The sequence below is a fragment of the Rissa tridactyla genome, chromosome 5 (assembly GCF_028500815.1).
Source record: "Rissa tridactyla isolate bRisTri1 chromosome 5, bRisTri1.patW.cur.20221130, whole genome shotgun sequence".
Taxonomy (NCBI): domain Eukaryota; kingdom Metazoa; phylum Chordata; class Aves; order Charadriiformes; family Laridae; genus Rissa; species Rissa tridactyla.
The window spans coordinates 48,374,880-48,391,328 of record NC_071470.1 but is presented as its reverse complement, the minus strand read 5'-3'; the positions used below and the strand labels follow the sequence as shown (position 1 = coordinate 48,391,328).

The window sequence follows — 16,449 nt, the reverse complement described above, 5'->3', positions numbered from 1 at the left end:
CTAGATTCATGCACAGAATTTAATAGAAATGCCTGTAGTGTATTATAGCACGGCTCAAAGTAGCTTATAGCCAGCTTAGGTATAGAAGCCCAGTTATGGCAGCATGGTGTCCGAGACAGGCTATTTTTCTTTCCTTCTTGACTCAGTTCTCTAGTACTTTAGCAGCACATATACTAGACAGCTATTTTAGAGTTAGCTTTGATATTTCTTGCTACCCTCCTATCACAGTGCAGTCTAAACAAGCCTCGAGGCTCAAAGACTCTCAGACTACCAGACTACCAGGTGAGATGGGAAATGGAGTCTGCAAGTACAGTAGAGCACACCTGAATGGCAAATGAAAGGTATGTGCAAAGAGTAGTTTGTACTTGAAAGGCCTTCTCCATGCTCTGTGGCAACTGGCGCCTGTGAACCACCTCTTACCAGGCCACGGGACTCAAGGAAAATAGGGAGAAAACTTGCAAAGATGGAATTTAAGCTTGTAGGTTTACTGTGCTCTACAACCCCAAAGTTAATCTTTACCCACGGTGCATGTATTTTTGGAGGCGCCTCTCCTTTTATTAGTGTATTTCTGTTATGTTTGGAATGAGCGACCTTAGAGGTGGCAGGAAATTCTAAACAAAACTTAACCTGCCAAAGTAGTTATCCTGCTTATTGACTTTCAAAGGATATATTTCTCAAGTCAATAATGAAAGTAGTAACAGTTTGTACATCCAAAATGTCTTCAGTGAGAGGTTCCAAGCTCTGTAAATATACTTACACCGTACTTCTGTGAAATAGGTAAGACACAATACTACTATATTACAGAGGGGTATAAAAGATGAAGCCACTAGTGCAGATTTAACTAAAACACCAGTGATAGTTAGATAGGATAGAAATAATATGGCAGCTGTTGATGTACATCAGCTATATAACCCTTGTTTCTCTCCACACAGCTTCTAGTGCTATAATGTTTGTATTTTTGGCTACGGTTACAATTTTATAATTGCCTGCTGCTTTTCCACTCCTGTGAAGTAGAGGAACAGGTCTCTGTGTGCAATGTGGCATTATTTACACTATTAAGTTCCAGGTGGGTATCTCTGTTTGATCTGATCCTTGGTGTAGCGTTACTGATGAGCTTGGAGGAGACATGACAAGCCTTGAAGAGAGGCAGGTTCTGGATGGGGAGCTGGCAGGTTAGGGGGAGATCCCAGCAATCGTTCAGCAGTGCAGGAAGGAGCAGTTGTAAGCCTGACCTTTCTGTGTAGAGAGCCGTGAAAAGTGAGGTGCTGACAGCAGTTGTTTCACTAAGCCATTTGGAGCACAGGGATATTTCCCGTAGTCAGATGTTGCCTCCAGGGTTTAGACACATCCCCAGAGTCTTTTCTGGCATTTGCTAAACCTCCTGAGGCACCACCAAAGGGTTAAATAGTTCCACAGTGTGTCGCTAGCTCTCTAATTAGGAAATGGTCCAAGAGCTCAAAGTTCAAAATGCACATGGTCTGAGCTGGGACTAAGCCCAAGTTCCCATCGATCGCAGCTTCGTATGTTAGTGTGCTGCATCTGCACATGATTTCTTTCCCTTGCCATTTCTGCCATTTGTTTTCCTTTTTTAAAGAAAAATGAAACAATTCATCTAGAGTGTTTCACTTCTTTTGTCACTATCCAAAGTCTTTCATTGCTTGAGCTTATGTGCTTTCTGGGAATAACTTGTGACCCACTTTATAATTGAAACCAGGCCAGTAAAGCATGACAAAAACCTTCTCGCTCCACTCCATTCTTCAGCATCTGCGGCTACTACTGGGGAAGCAGGGGAGGTCTCCTCTCAGCAGAGGGGTAGACATGAACTGGTCAGGCCGAGCCTCAGGGGGCCTAAGGCTCCTTGTTTTCCCCAAAGGAGGAGCAGAGGACAGGCAAAATGGCATCCAGCTGGGATTGTGTTTTGAGAAGAAAGGGCAGTGAGGCTACGCTGAGGCCACAAAAAGGGAAAGGAAAAAAACAGTTTTACCAAGCAAAGAATAAACGGTAGAAGCTAGATGCGTGGATGGTAATATGGAAGGGGACAGAGTCAAAATATTACTCTATGGAGCCTGCAACCTAGGGGGTGGGCAAATTAAGTTCTGGTGATTCATAACGCAAATACTTTCTGGTTTTGGATGCAGAAGACATAAATGTTTCCCTTTTGCCTGTCAGAATCTTTCTCTTGTCCAAATTTTCCTAGGAAATCAAATTATCATTATGTTTTCAGAAACCTGCATTTAATTAAAATAAAGCCTTACCTTCCTTTGGAAAATACATTTCAAGAAAACATTTTAGTGCTTGCTGGAAGTCAAACAAGGGGTTACAGGAGGTTTCGGGACCTTGTGTTTAAGAGTGGCATAGTTCTGGTGCTCATAGTTCTAGGTCTCACCCCAGAATGGATAGTGGCTTCTGAGGATAACAGCCAGCTTTCTGTTTATGAAAAAGGTGGCACTGAATTCACATCTCCACCTCTTTCCCTCTCCTCCTTCCAGCCACATGTGTTTACTGCTTCCCTTCACTGGCTCTTGTGCTGTTTAACATGGCAGGGAGATGAGTCAGATCATTAACCTGTCTGAAAAACATATCCAGCAAGACAAATTTGGTCTGTGAGCTTTCACACCGTTCCTGGAATGTATGTAAGGGAGGGGGTGTGCCTGCGTAGCTGGGAATGGCAATGAGGAGAGAGGGCAGGATGACCCGTTTGGTAAAAGTGAGCTGTTAAATCAGCTTGGCCACCTCACTTAGCTGGTGCCTGGGTTGGTGCCGTTGGCAGTGCTGGTAACAGTTTTCCTGCATCATACAAGGCTTAAGGACAAAGAGGCAGATTCATCCTTGGCATAATTCTACGAGTGGAGCCACAGGAGTTATACCCAGGGTGACTTTGCCTAAAGTGTGCCTTTTCAACATAGTCCAGTAAATCAGCTCATTCTTGCTCTGTCTTTTGTTTCTTTATTTGTGGCTACAGTGAATTAGCATCTTAAATAAATTGCCATGGGAATCAGAGATGCAATAGCTAGCTTGCCTTCTCTTGTGCATCTACAAACAGTCTTTTCATAGCAGTCTTTTCACAATCTCATGTACAGTGTTTGGGCACTTGATCCATGTCCATCAAGGGTTTTTGGTGCCTATCCTGTTCCATAAAAAGTCTAACAGTGTAAGGTGCATAACATATTGTATATGGTTGATTGATAGGAAATTTCTAGTACGTATAATTTATATATTCAGATGAAAGATCTCTCTTTCTGGAGTGACTTATCGCCTGTTCATTGCTTCTCACTCTCATTCTGATACATTATATTTTTTGACACGTGGACTGTAGAACAGAAAGAAGAATAGATAACTTGATTTGGTGAAGCAGGGTGTTCTCTGCATAGAGGACAAGGTGAAAAAAAGAGGGCTTTGTAGGAAGAGAGAAGGCTGAAAAGACAGGCCTTGTGATGAAGAGACTTGTGGGAGCGGATCAATAAGAAAGGAGAAACTCTGAAAAGGCCTTGAAGCTCAGGACAAGAAAGCATGTCTTTCATGGGGATGCAGGCAATGTGGCTGGGGTATGGAACAAAAGATGACCTCAGTTGCTGAATTTTCTGTGGAGAACAATGTAGGTGCATTGGAAATAAGATCCAGGCTCAGTAATCAAAATAATTAAATTAATCAAATACTGTGATCACACAGTGGATCTGGGCAGAGATTTACACTTCAAAATATTAGAAGAGAGCTCTGGTAAAATAATGTTGTTCATGTGGATAGCACAGGGTTAACTCAGCAGGAAATCTGGATAAAAGTATAGGCAGTGTAGGTTATACGCTTGGGTGGCAGCTGATGGAGCCTTGCAATTGCCCCAGAATCTCAGGTATCACTGAAGAACGTGCCTAGTATGTCTCACTGTGAAGAAAAACTTGCAAACGTGACCCCAGCACATTGTGCTGCAGCGATATGTGCCAGAACTCGCACGCAGCCTGTCAGCAGGAGCCTCAGAGCTTCGATATTCCTGCCCATCTGAAAGAGGTGCTAACTGCAGCATCTGCTTCTGCAGCGGGCTCAGCTCTTCTACCAAAGCAGGGAGGAAGGGAAATGACTTGTGCCAAGACTATACGGTAATGAATGTAGTGTGATGGGACTGCTTTAATTTGCCCCCAGAAAAGGATCTTAAAATTAGGAGCTGTCAAGGCATTTAATACAGTATGCCTAAAACGCAGGGTAAAATATGGGACCGGAGAAAAGCAGAAAGCTGAAAAACAGAAATACATGCTTATAAATCATTTACATAAAAGTGGTACAGGAATCTGCACAAGCAAACAGTAAAAGCTGGATAGAATATAAGAAGTAGGGTGCCTTGGGAGTGCGAGAGAGGAAGAGGTAGATGCTGAGAGAAGAATTAATCAGAAAGGTCAGAGAAAAAACAGTAAAAGCCAAAAAGATGTCACAGTTTTTAAGGAGGATTTTAATTATTTCCAAAGCAGAAAAGAGCTCGAAGAGGCTGAGGCTGAAGTACAAAGGATGATATTTATACAGGGAGTTGTTATAAGAGACTTGATGAGAGTGATTTTGGTGGCAGACAGGCCTCACAGCCAAACTGGAGGCATAAGAAAGTAGGACAGAGCTGGGATGAAATGGGATCAGATCTGTAAGCAGGGTATTCAATTAACTAGGAACAATTCAATTCAAACAACAAAGGTGAGAGGAACTTGGGGAGACAGGTGGGATCATAGATGGCTGAGGCAAGATCAGAAGGAGCTTAAATTTCAGGGAGTATTCACTCTGTGCAATACCTCTTCTGTCTCTTTGTTACGATCACTAAACTAACAGAGAAGTGTTTGCTTCTGTGCTACGTTACCTTTCCTTGAAATGATGGTGGGGGACACAGGGGGGCATGGTGTGGTGGTGAAGAGAGGGGGGACTCAACACCTCCACTTTTGACAGCAGTAAGTTGCTGGATCAACTTGGTTGTCTCACAGAACCTTACCCGAAGGTGCCTGTGTTCTGATCCTGCTCTTCTGGGGAGATCAGGACCAAAAGAACAAGCAGTTAAGATGGAGGTGAAGAGAAGCAATCATAGGAGGAGCAATGAAGGTTGGGGGGTCAGGTCAAGAAGGCCAGGGTAAGACATTCGTGGCAGGGAAGTGAGAAACCCCAGTATCAGCAAACAAAGAATAAGAGTAAGGGTGTAGAGAAGAAAAATCAGAGACTTTGCAAGTGGAACTTCTTTACAGTGAATATGGGCTAAACTTAATTCACAGGTTTTTTGTTAGGTTGGTTGTTTATTTGATTGGCCTAAAAGCAACAATGCATTGGAGATGCCTGTGGGCTTTCTAGAAGTATTTGTATGGATACACAGCAAATATGTGCTTTTCCTGAAGTGACTTACTGGTATTTTTTTTTCCTTCTGCCTTAAACGTTTTACAGCCTAGCAATAAACCGTCAAGCGTTAGCCCTTCCTAGTCAGCCCCTCTTGTTCCCCTACTTAAGAATGAAACACAATATCTTGAACACCCAGAATGCAAAGAAGCTAATCATTGGCTCGCATTGTGGCTGGCAGGGCAGACCCGCCTCTTTGGCTTGTGCTGACAAGCTGTTTATGTTTGTGCAAGGCCACCCTTTAACTCAGCCGCCTGATGGCCATAATGGGACCAACCGTCTGAACGCTGCAGGGAGCTAAATCTTCTGATCAGTGGCACAGTGAATTTCAGTCTCTGATACTCCTGCACGGACTCTATGGAACACTAGTAAGTAGTCTTCTGTCTCGTTGTGGCTTTTCTCCTAAGACTAAGGGCATGTTTTAGCAAGGCAGGTAGGCGCTGTCATTCAGACAGGCAGCTATTAAACTATTTTCCTCTGTCTGAAGTAAAAGAGCAGCTACTTTGTATGCAGTGTCATGAGTACAAGGACTACACTATTTCAATCTCAAATGAGACCTTCCTGGGAGGCAAGAGGGAAAAAGTTAATAGGGACACAACCCGTTTAAACTTGCCAGCTTATTTTTTTTATATGACTTTAATTAATCTGCATCTAGTTCTCATTTTAGCTGCATTTCCAGTATTTGATCGTCCAGTCGTGTTTCAAGCAGTAGGAGGTTTTGCAAGGTCATAAGTAACGTTGTTCAGAAAAGTGTGAAAGGGCTAGAAATGGGATACTATAAAATGAATGCTCCCAAAAATGATTAGAGGTGCTGTCATCTTCTAAGATATATACCTAGCAGTAGAAAAAGCAAGTCATGTTCAGAGATTGCTGGCTGCAATTAGGAAATGTTCACAGCTCCACAGAGCAAAAGAATGCAGAGATGGAATGAGCTTAACTTTTTCTGTCTTTAATATGTCCATTCTAATGTTCAGAATTTTAAACAAAATATTCCATATTTAGACAGTATTCTTCGATGTACTCCTGCATTGCAAATACTGGTGGACTTTTCAGGCTTTCTCTTTTACCCTTTACACCAGCAAAGAAAATCTTAATGTCCCTGTCAGAACTGGACACCATGCCAAATCTCAGAACTGTTGTCTGCCCCTGAATTTCATGTGGCAGCCGAGGAACTCTTCTATAGATCTCATTTCATAAATGAAGAAAATAAAGATATGACAGATTAGGTGACTTTGCCGTGACCATAGAGCAAAGTAAGTGTCAGCACACAATAGTCTATTACTGAGGTCACTGTACTATGTTACTTCTTTTTCTTTCTTTCATTTACTTTACAAAATCCTATCAGCCAGTACGAATAGTAATTGCTAGGGATGACTGTGTGCACCTCACAGAGTTCAGATTGGCTAAGAGAAATACCTCATGATTTGGCTGCTTATCCAAACAGCTCTGAGCTCAAAACTGGGTGGGAAGCCTCAAGCAGACTAGGCTGTAGCAATATTTTTAGTTCTTCCTTCTTTTGGCATGTCTAGAAATGTCCCATATGGCACTATGACAGCACTTCGGTATTGGCAAGATGGGCTTGGGGTACTACTTCTTGAGCTCTTTCCTGAATGAGAAGTGCCAGGATGTCCAGAAAATTCAGCTCAGGCTTTGAGCTCAAGACACCTGAGGGAAAAAAGAAGCTGTCACTGTAAATAAGTGTGTTCACTATGTCTTTTTTTTTTAAATCACAAGAAAAACCTTACTTCCAAGTTTCAATGAGGTCCTTGTTAGCCTTGAGTCATGCCAAAAAAATAAAAGCAAATGTGAAGCAAGGCCTGATGCCACGTTCTTTTCAGCTTGTCTAACTTGCCCCTCACAGATGTACCCAACAGGGGTATGTCCTGTGGGTTGTGTCCTTGTCTTTGACATGCTGCTTGTGTTTTGGAGCTGTGCACAGCTTCAGCAGACAGCCCTGATGCAGTCTGGAGACCTTTGGCTCATCTCTCCTACTCATCTATAATGTTTTGAAGGACTGCATCATTCAATGAGTCTTGAATTGCAGAGGGCGAGTCAAGCAATATTATCTGTGGGAAGCAGTGGCTAAGGGGCAGTTAGACAGAAACTTTCAAATACAACTGGGCAGCTGTTGTACTTAGTACATTTTAACTAGATGGGTCTTGATGCTCACAGTTGTTCAGCTCTGAGACTGAGCCTCCTCTACAGCAATACAGTGCATGCATGGTAGTGTATGAACTAAAGCTAATTACAGCAATAAGCTGCTTCTGTGCCAGGGTGTGAACACAAACCAGAGGTTTGCAGTCACTCTCTAAGTAGCAGATAGATACTAAGCCTTGATTAGTAAAGATGAAAATTAAATCCTTTGTTGTCTATAGATTAAGAAAGCGGGATCTCAGTGCTTAAGTAACAATGAAAGCCATAAGATACACCTCAGGCATAAACGCACACCTAGGAGTTTTTGCTGTGCTCTCTCAGTACATAATTAGGAATAATCAATATGCTTACCACATTGTCTCTCTCTTGACTAAAGAAAGAACTCCCTTGTGCATCACGAGCTCAGCACAACGTGGCTTGTTCTGTAGGGGCAGACTGTCCCTGTTTGATTTACAACAGGATAAACAGGCGAAAGATTAAAATTGATTTGTCTTCCTCACAGAGAGATAATTTTCAAGATGTATTCACAGGGCTTGCTAAAACAGGGCATGCTGAATCAACATCCTTTATAAAAAAAAAAACTGACTACGCTGAACTGCATGTGCTATAATTGTATTTTCTGATTCTGAGATGGTAGGCAGTTTATGAAAACAAAATGATTTACTAATACTCATTAACTGAGCTTTCAGATAGCTTGTGAAGCAGATTAGCATATCATCCTCAATCTACAAAACAGGGAAGTGAAATCTGCAAGAAAGCTGGAAATAGAACTAAGATCTGCTTGCCAGGGGTGTGTTTTTACTGCAATTCATTTTCTTCTACTGGCTCTGTAGGTGCACTGTATGTTGACTGTGGAATCCTTTGCCAACATTTTCCTGTGGTGGACTCTTTAGTCTGCAGGCACATTTGCAATACAGCTATTGTTCAGTTATTCGGCAGTTAATGGGAGGTATTCATTTGGGGTTGACTGAAACCCTGACCTCTTAGCATGACCTTTTACCAGTACTTCCCAAATATACTTACAGTTACCAGATTACAAAGCCTGTAATGTTGAATCTGATCTAATAGATTTCCCCTTCTTTGCCCTTGAGAATGTCAGACCAGCTCCCAAAACTGATCAATCTCTTGGAAAAGAACATCTCTCTAGATTAACAAGAGTTTTGAGTTACCAGAGCTGTAATTCATGACATTCTGAGCATTTGAATTCTTAATGAAAGCAGGAGGCTTTAAGGGTGCTTTTAATCTCAGGGATTCGGTTTATTAGCGGGTGTTCTGCTGATGTGTCCTATATGCTTGACACACATCAGTTAAGATTATGGTAAGAGAGGGCCCGTGAGTAAAATATTACATGTGTCCCCCTCCCATCAGCTGTCTGAGTCTGACCAGAAAACTGAACTGCCAGGTAACAGGAAAAAGTCTGAGGGCCTGAAAGAAGCAGTGGCAGCGTTCTGTCAGGTTTACATATACTTCCTTGTAAAATCACTCACCGTTAGTACTCAGGTCTCCATAGGGACAGAGGCTGAGAGCTGCAAACAACCTCTCCTCAGCCTCCTTGGGTAAGTTGTCCTGTATCTTAAATCTGAACCCTTTGACTAATATCTTCCATGCTGTATACCCTAAACTTTCACCCATACCTGTGAGACCTTTTAAAATCTTTCATTGTGGTGTTGTTTTGGTTTTTTTTCAGGTCCATTTTCCCAGGTATTAGATCCTTTTCTAGGTTAAGGGATGTTGTTACCAGTAAAGTGGAACACACTGGTTGGTTCTAAAAAATGCAAAATGCTAAGCATGCAGCCTTTTCTATTAAAAAAGAAAAAGCAGCAGGGTTGTAGTACTCAGATCTCACTCATACATTAAGAGTAGAGGGTCTCCTTCTACTGCGTGCATTTTATTTTGGTGGCGTTACTCAGAGAAAGCACTGCACTTAGGAAAGAAAATGATTGCAAGGCAGCTTATATGTGCAAAATTCAGCCCAGGAGAATACAGGAAGTTTCTGAAACAGGAATTTGCCACGGGGCCAGTTCTGTAGGGTGGCCTGCCTGAAATATAATAGAAAGCACAGGTCAAGACAGAAAGAAAAGGGACCACTTCCTATCTTCCTTGCCTGTGGCAGAGAGTGAATTGCAGTGGCTCAGTGGTCTTCAGGTCTGTGCTACCTTAAATCTCTATTTACCAGAGTTCACTGGTTTCTTTGACTTCTCTTCCTCCTGTCCCATATACCCAGCCTCCCAGCTAGCCAGCAATGCTGAAAGAAACAAGCATCAGGGGCATACAGATACTTGTGCTGGCTGTGCTCTGTTCCTAGGCTGGGAAGATGTTCCCTTGGACTCCATAGGCAAGCCCTAAGCTTTCTTCTTACTGGAATCACTGGCTTACAGAACAGGCTCGCTGCATTGCTTTGATAGTGTGTAAAAGGCACATACTTGCAAACTATGTTCTTTTAGGGTACATACAGGACTGGTATAAAATTAACTGCGGCCTCCAAATGGCCCACACAGATTCCTCTCTCTCGCTCACAGAAAGCAAATCGTATCCCAGTACGTGCTCAAGAAGGCAGGAAATATTATAGATGCCACTGCTCCTTCATCCATGAAGGAACTTTTAAATATTGCAGTTTCCTTCCTTTTTGCCTGCATAGCTGGGCCAAAGCTCTAAGAAGGCAGCAATTTAAGCTCGTAGCATAAGGTGTCCTTAATTGAGTGGGTAGCTTGCTGAGTTCTGTCCTGGTTGCTGCTGTCTAAAAAAATTATCACAACTGTTGTCAGCCTTCTCCTCTTATCACTGCTAGTTCACCACATGGGAAACTGAGAAGCGTACTACCTGTTAAGATTCAAGGATTGAACTGCAGTTTCCTGTATGAAATCGAATCATACTGGGGCTCGCTTTCTTCCTGACCTCCTCCTCCTTACACAGCATCTTCAGTTCACACTTTACCTAATGCTTCCTAAGGTATACTATAACTGCCTCTAATGTACCCTAACTGTCAGATGTTAATGTTTCTTATAGTAATATCCTGTCGTGGAATTCTACAGGTCTTACTCTGGCAAAACTCCGGCTAACAGCAATAGCAGGACTGGTTACTTAAGGGCTGAAATGGGACTGTGAGAATTACAATCTTCTCGTATGTGTAGTTTAATTTCTGCTTCTGATTGGGATGCTTAACTTTAGAGTGGTACCTTTGACCTTCTTTTCAATTAGTTTTTGAATGTGTAAGAGCAAGCTGATAGGTATTTGCTGAGGTTAATATTAGCTTTGGCACTGCGGTGACTGAACTTTCATCATATTAAAGTTTTCAGACATTGCCTTCATAAGACCTTCTATCTAAAGAAATCTGCATCCTTCTCTCTTTTTTTCCCCATCATTTTCTCCTGATACCACTTCCCTCTATCACTTTGAAGTCCATGCTTGACTCTTATATACACTTTGGGACCTAGAGCTACATCAAAACATTTCCTTGGTTCACAAGTGGCTATGGAAATGTTATGCCGTCCCACTCCAATACACAGATGGGAAGATGTGAACCAGGACTTTTAGTGTCTCCTAGCCTGAGGCACCTCATCCTTAGACCCAGTTTGCAGCTCATGCCAGTGTAGAGCATCTATACAGAGGATAGCTCCTCCCTATGGTCCATAACCCACTGCCTCAACCACATAGTTCACAGTCTCTCCATCTTTCTGCCACAACTCCTCTCCCATCCTAGAGCTACCTTTTCTTCCAGGCCTCCCAGTTCCCATCCTCATGAACTTCTCTGCTCCATACCTTTTAAGTTGCTCGTTCTCCCTGCCTCACCATCCTTAAAAGCTTCCCTAGAGCTCTTTGGTCTTTGCCATATTCTTCTCCTACTCTCAGTCTTCCTCACTACAACCCAGGGTTTGCAGTCTGAGAAAGGGGGGCTGTTTCTTCACCCCTAGCATTTCAGGTTCTTCAGTGCAAAGGTCTCTACATACCTTCTTTTTCTCTCTTTCTTGTTTTACTTGAAGGCAGGAAAGTAGGACAGGTCCAGGGTAAACCAGGCACATACTAGCTCTTTATATGCTGTAAGAATGGGTAGCTCCAGGCAAGGTCAGAGAAAGACTAAGCCAAGAAATATATAAGCATGGTATATTTTTTAGAAAATGTAGCCCTTTCTATTTCTCTTGGCAAACAAAGTGTCCAGTATTCAACACATATCTTGTGAACCAGCTTCAGGCCTAGAGCTGCTTTTGAACTGTTTGCTGTGATTCTTCATGTGCTCATTTCTTTGTATTAGTGGTCACATGGTAACACTTCTGATTCTTGGATGAACAATATTTTCAAACGAAAAGAGGGATTTGGGCGCATTACGTTTGGTTCAGAACTTTTCATGAATGCAGCCATATGAAAAGGTTTTCTGTGTTTCCTGGATACTTCCTTTTGAAAGAAAGCTTACTTATGTGAATGAAAGTTTGTGAAAAGCAGTAATACTGAGATATCACGATTTTATAGGAGCCAGGGCTGGTGGTTAATTTCTGAGAGCAGCAAACTATGATTCAGGGCAGCACAGAGCAGAAGCGTGGCACAAACTGAGTGTATGCTGGTGTTTAAGGGTCACGGTTGCTGCAGGAGTGCAACTTAGAGCTTGAAGTAAGATTACGGTCAGGAGGAGCGTGGGGCTTACCTGCTGTTTCACAGTATATTTTCATAAGCGGCTTGAGCATTTGGCTCACAGCCTTCTTTCTTCACCTGCTTTGGTCCATAATGCCTCACATCTGTGTCAGCTGCAGCACCCAGCGGACCCCTTCACTTACCTTGCGGAAAATTGATGCATTTTGTCATTGATCAGTTTTTCTGTCAGGCGATGAACTTTATCTGTTCACTGGGAGTCCAACAAGCACCTCAGTGCAAGGGAAGAAGTGGGAGTGTGCAGCCAGAGGGGGAAAGTTGAAAACAGTCTAATGTTTGTCTTTTGAAATTACATCCTTTCAATATTTGACCTTCCCTGATGTAAACCCCTGGGACATATGCATTGCATGCTGTTTGCTGGGTTGGTACTTAAAGAATACAAAGTATCCAGCCATTACCTCCTATATTGTGGGCTTCAGGGTGGGAAAAAGGGATCACCATTTCAGGTCACTTAGAAGGGAAAAGGCTGCATATCTCTGTCAACAAAGCGCTCAGAATGAGATCACATGCCCCAGGCAAGCCCAGATCCCTGCAGTCACAGATGTTAGTGAGAGCTGATGGGAAAAACTGGCTTAGTGCTATGCTTATTCTTCCTTTTTTCTGGGGACAGCCAGGGGCTACTGCAGGCTGTAGTGAAAACAGCAGCAGCCATGCGGCTTCTCCAACGATGACATCAAGGTTATAATGCATTACGTTTTTGTACGAGCTGCGTATTTTCTTTCTGTGGAAAAGAAGTGATGCATTATAAAGCAAAATGCCAAAAGCACTGAAAGAGCCCGATCCTCATCTTACAGGAGCAGGCTGCAAAGGATTATCACACTGTATTATGTCTTTGTAAGATCAGCTGACAATTATGTGCCTTTCTGGAGGGGACAGGCTTTTGTCCAGTTCAAATCACTGGGCACCAAGCTGAAGTACTAAAATAAAATATGTAGTAAGTGAGGCCAGACTGACTGAATACAAGCTTAGCATCAGAACCCAGATCCAAGGTATTCCATGTGCTGGCTTTAAAATGCTGGTAGTAAATGATTTATAATATCACAACTAATTCATCTTTAAAAAATGGATTGTTGTCAGTGCCAACATCTACATTATTTTATTTCATTAACAGTAAGTGAACTGAAGCTTTGCCTTGAACTTCTACAAGGGTAGATTTGTCTCAGTTTATCAGGCTTGTGGTTTTTCAGTCTGTACAAAGCCTGCCAGCTTGTTTGCATCAGAAGATTCATGTAGGACTCAAAACTATCACCAACTAGAAATCTGCATAAATGTATTTAAAATCCTACACCAAGTAGTCTACTGCTAAAATGAAAGGTGAACACATAGCTGTGGTGCATCTCCGGTTTCTTAATATGCCATCCTGAGCTTTTATCATTCAGGCAATTTCACGGATTCAAATTAAATTGCAAGGTGCACCCTCCATCAAACCCAGACCTTTCACCTGTCACTTTCTCAGAATTTAAACTGCAAAAAAACAGGATGGAAAACAGGTTGCTTTCATCTATACTTTTGCACTTCAGCACTCCCCATACAGCCACACTAGACTAGATGGGAGCAGAATCCAGGTCGAGAGAGATACGTATTCTGCCACCTACTGTGCATCACAACCTGTCCATCACAGACTGAGGGGCACTTTTTCCTTGCTTTAATGGACATGCAATGAGGTTTGAAAAAAACTTTCAAGAATCTACATACAAAGCTGCATATAATCAGTGTAGTCAGTATCTAAGCTACATCCTTCTCTGCTCTTGTCCTACTAACATCACTAACATAGTTGATCTTGGTGAAATATGAGGGTTGTTTTCTACTTACATGGAAAATAACAGTGTTTGGTAGCTGGCATTTGAAAACATCCTAAATGGAAGCTGCTATTTTTCTGAGAAGGCACATTGCTCCTAGCAGGTTGTTTTCCCTGTCTGATCTGTTCTTTGTTTCAGTCTTTCCTATATGAAGTTTTCTACAGTAAATTTTCTCTCACCATCAAACTGATGAATATCTTCCACCTCCTTTTCTCCCGAAAACTAACATCCCTGTGCTAGATAGGAAAATGGTGCTTGACTGCCTCAAGGTTCCTGGAGACAGTGTGAGAAACTGCTTTAGTAATATCCAGGCAAGAGTGAGGGGACACACGGCTAGCCTGCCTGGAGGCAGGAGCTATCTATGGAGAGTAGGATGCTGGTGTACCCCACATGGATGATATGAAAGAGGAAATGAAGAACAGCAAAGAAAGGAGAAAAAGATGGTGAATAAGAATGATCCCTGGAAAATGAAAGGTCGTATTAAAAGTTTTCTATTTTTGAATCTTGAATTTTCTTGAAGTTTTCTTACAGAGTTGTTATTTGTGAAAGCAGCCTTTGATGTAAATGGACCGGGCTTTTTTAGAGAACAGATATATTGAAGAGTACCTGAGAGATCAGTGTGAATTAATGCATATGCTCCTCGGAGGGAAAAAACATTCAGTCAGCAGGAGCATCACAAATTGAAAGTGGTTATTTCTATCTACTCTCCACTTTAACACCATGTTTCAGCAAAAAAAGAGTTCTTATTCTGAAGTCATTCAACTTGTCCTGTAATGTGATAGTACAATGGGGAAGGGACTCTACATGTCCAGAAGAACATACAAGGGCTACTCTGCTGTACCCCATGAAATAATTTCTAGCCCTAAACCTGGAAGTCTGTTCTACCAGGATCAAGTCCTTTGATTTCATGGAAAATATCAGTCCTGATTAAAACAAGATGTAGTCAGTTCACCCCACTTGTTTACTAAGTGGGAGAAGAATAACTCAACCGTTAATAAACGTTTACTGCTGTTTCAAAAAATAATATTATTTGCTTTAGCTGACGTCTGTGCATTTCAAGTGTTTTGCTGCTTACTACCTTGATGGGAGGACAGAACAGAAGAGAGGAAAAATGCTAGAATGCAGGTCAAAGATGCACAACTGTGGTAGCAGCTGAGCAGTAGGGCACACGAAATCTGTTCTCGAGTACCTCTTGTTTGTGTAGGGTGCTCTGGTGTCTAATAATAAAACTGAGCTCATGTGTAGCCTTTTACATTGGATCACTGGATTGTATTTCGCTGATCTGGAGGGCTGCCTGTTTTCATAAAAGCTGTAGGAATATACTACCTTTGAGATCTCTAGCACTCTATCTTATGTAACTGCAATTACTTAATGGGTTATACAACTATTGGAAGGAATTGTGACAGCACGCACAAATATACACGCAAAAAAAATTCATTCATAATTTTCTCTTTTGCTTCTACTGCTTGGTGATTCTTGATTATTTTATTTTTTTTTTTAAAAAAGGATTCAACTGCTTTTGACATTAACAGTCCTGTCATGTCAATCCTGGATCCAGGGATCCAGGTACCAGATGAGTAGACAATTAGCACAATCCTAATTGTGCAAAGATGAAAAACTGAGCAAGTGAGGAGGCTCAGGACTTTTAGGCAGTGTTTACAATGGTGTTTTTATTTTGTTAATGACTCACTGTAGCAATTCACCCATGGTTTGGTGAAAGCTGCATCGTTTAGAGATTCTCACTGTTCAAATAGAGTAAGATTATTCCCAGTAGAAAAGCTTGCAAAAGTCCTCTAGCAAAACTAAAAACTAAATAAAACCAGATACTTCAAAGTAAAAGAACAGCCAGACAACAACAACTTTAGTTTTAAGCAATGGCAAAACTTTTTTTATCCACCATAAAATTGGTTTTCCCATTTTTTTATTGGGAAAAATGTGTTCGTCAGTACTGACTCAAAAGCCTTGAGGTATCCAAAAATATAGGACCCCTCAAGCCTCTGGTACCTGAATGTAATTAGGGCAGTATACCTTTAAATAGCTGAAAAGAGGGACTGAAAGTGACTTAGTTACTTTTCAAAATTTTGCTTGTGATACTTTTGGTAAAATGTTTGTTCATTCATGTAACGAGTGGATCAGATCACCCCAGAGGTTCTCTATCAAGCAACTGACCCCTGACTCTGAGAGTTGCCACCTTAGAGAAAAAAACCACCAGACCAAAACAATGGCCCCAACACAATAGATTTGCTTCCCACCTGGAAGCATTTAAAGGATGTAAGTGGATCAGCATTCACTTCCCTGTTTATAAAAAACAGGTTGTTCTAAATGACTTGCTAAACTGTTGAACTATTTCAACTAATGCACTGGATTTCCCCCCCCTTCCAGAGAGGCTGTGTGTGCTGGGAGGGAGGGCTGCAAGGCCGGGTTGTTTCCACAGCGGGTGGGGGGGACCCGGCTGCCACTTTCCTGAGTGGTGTGTGGTGCTGGGGGCTGCGTGGGGGAGCAG

The 16,449-nt window shown here is 42.1% G+C and overlaps 1 protein-coding gene across 5 annotated transcripts in view; it reads left to right on the top strand.

Annotated features, from left to right (window-relative positions):
* TRIM2 (tripartite motif containing 2) overlaps positions 1-16,449 on the top strand; it is a 115,913-nt gene that overhangs the window by 36,254 nt on the left and 63,210 nt on the right. For 2 of the 5 annotated variants that reach the window (XM_054202843.1, XM_054202837.1), the window contains exons 1-2: positions 4,073-4,091; positions 5,586-5,720. The exons of 2 other annotated variants lie outside the window; for them this stretch is intronic. The gene's annotated coding sequence lies outside the window, so the exon portion shown is untranslated. Of the gene's footprint in view, positions 1-4,072; positions 4,092-5,585; positions 5,721-16,449 lie in introns of those variants that run through there. One more of the 5 variants, XM_054202839.1, reaches the window with a different exon arrangement.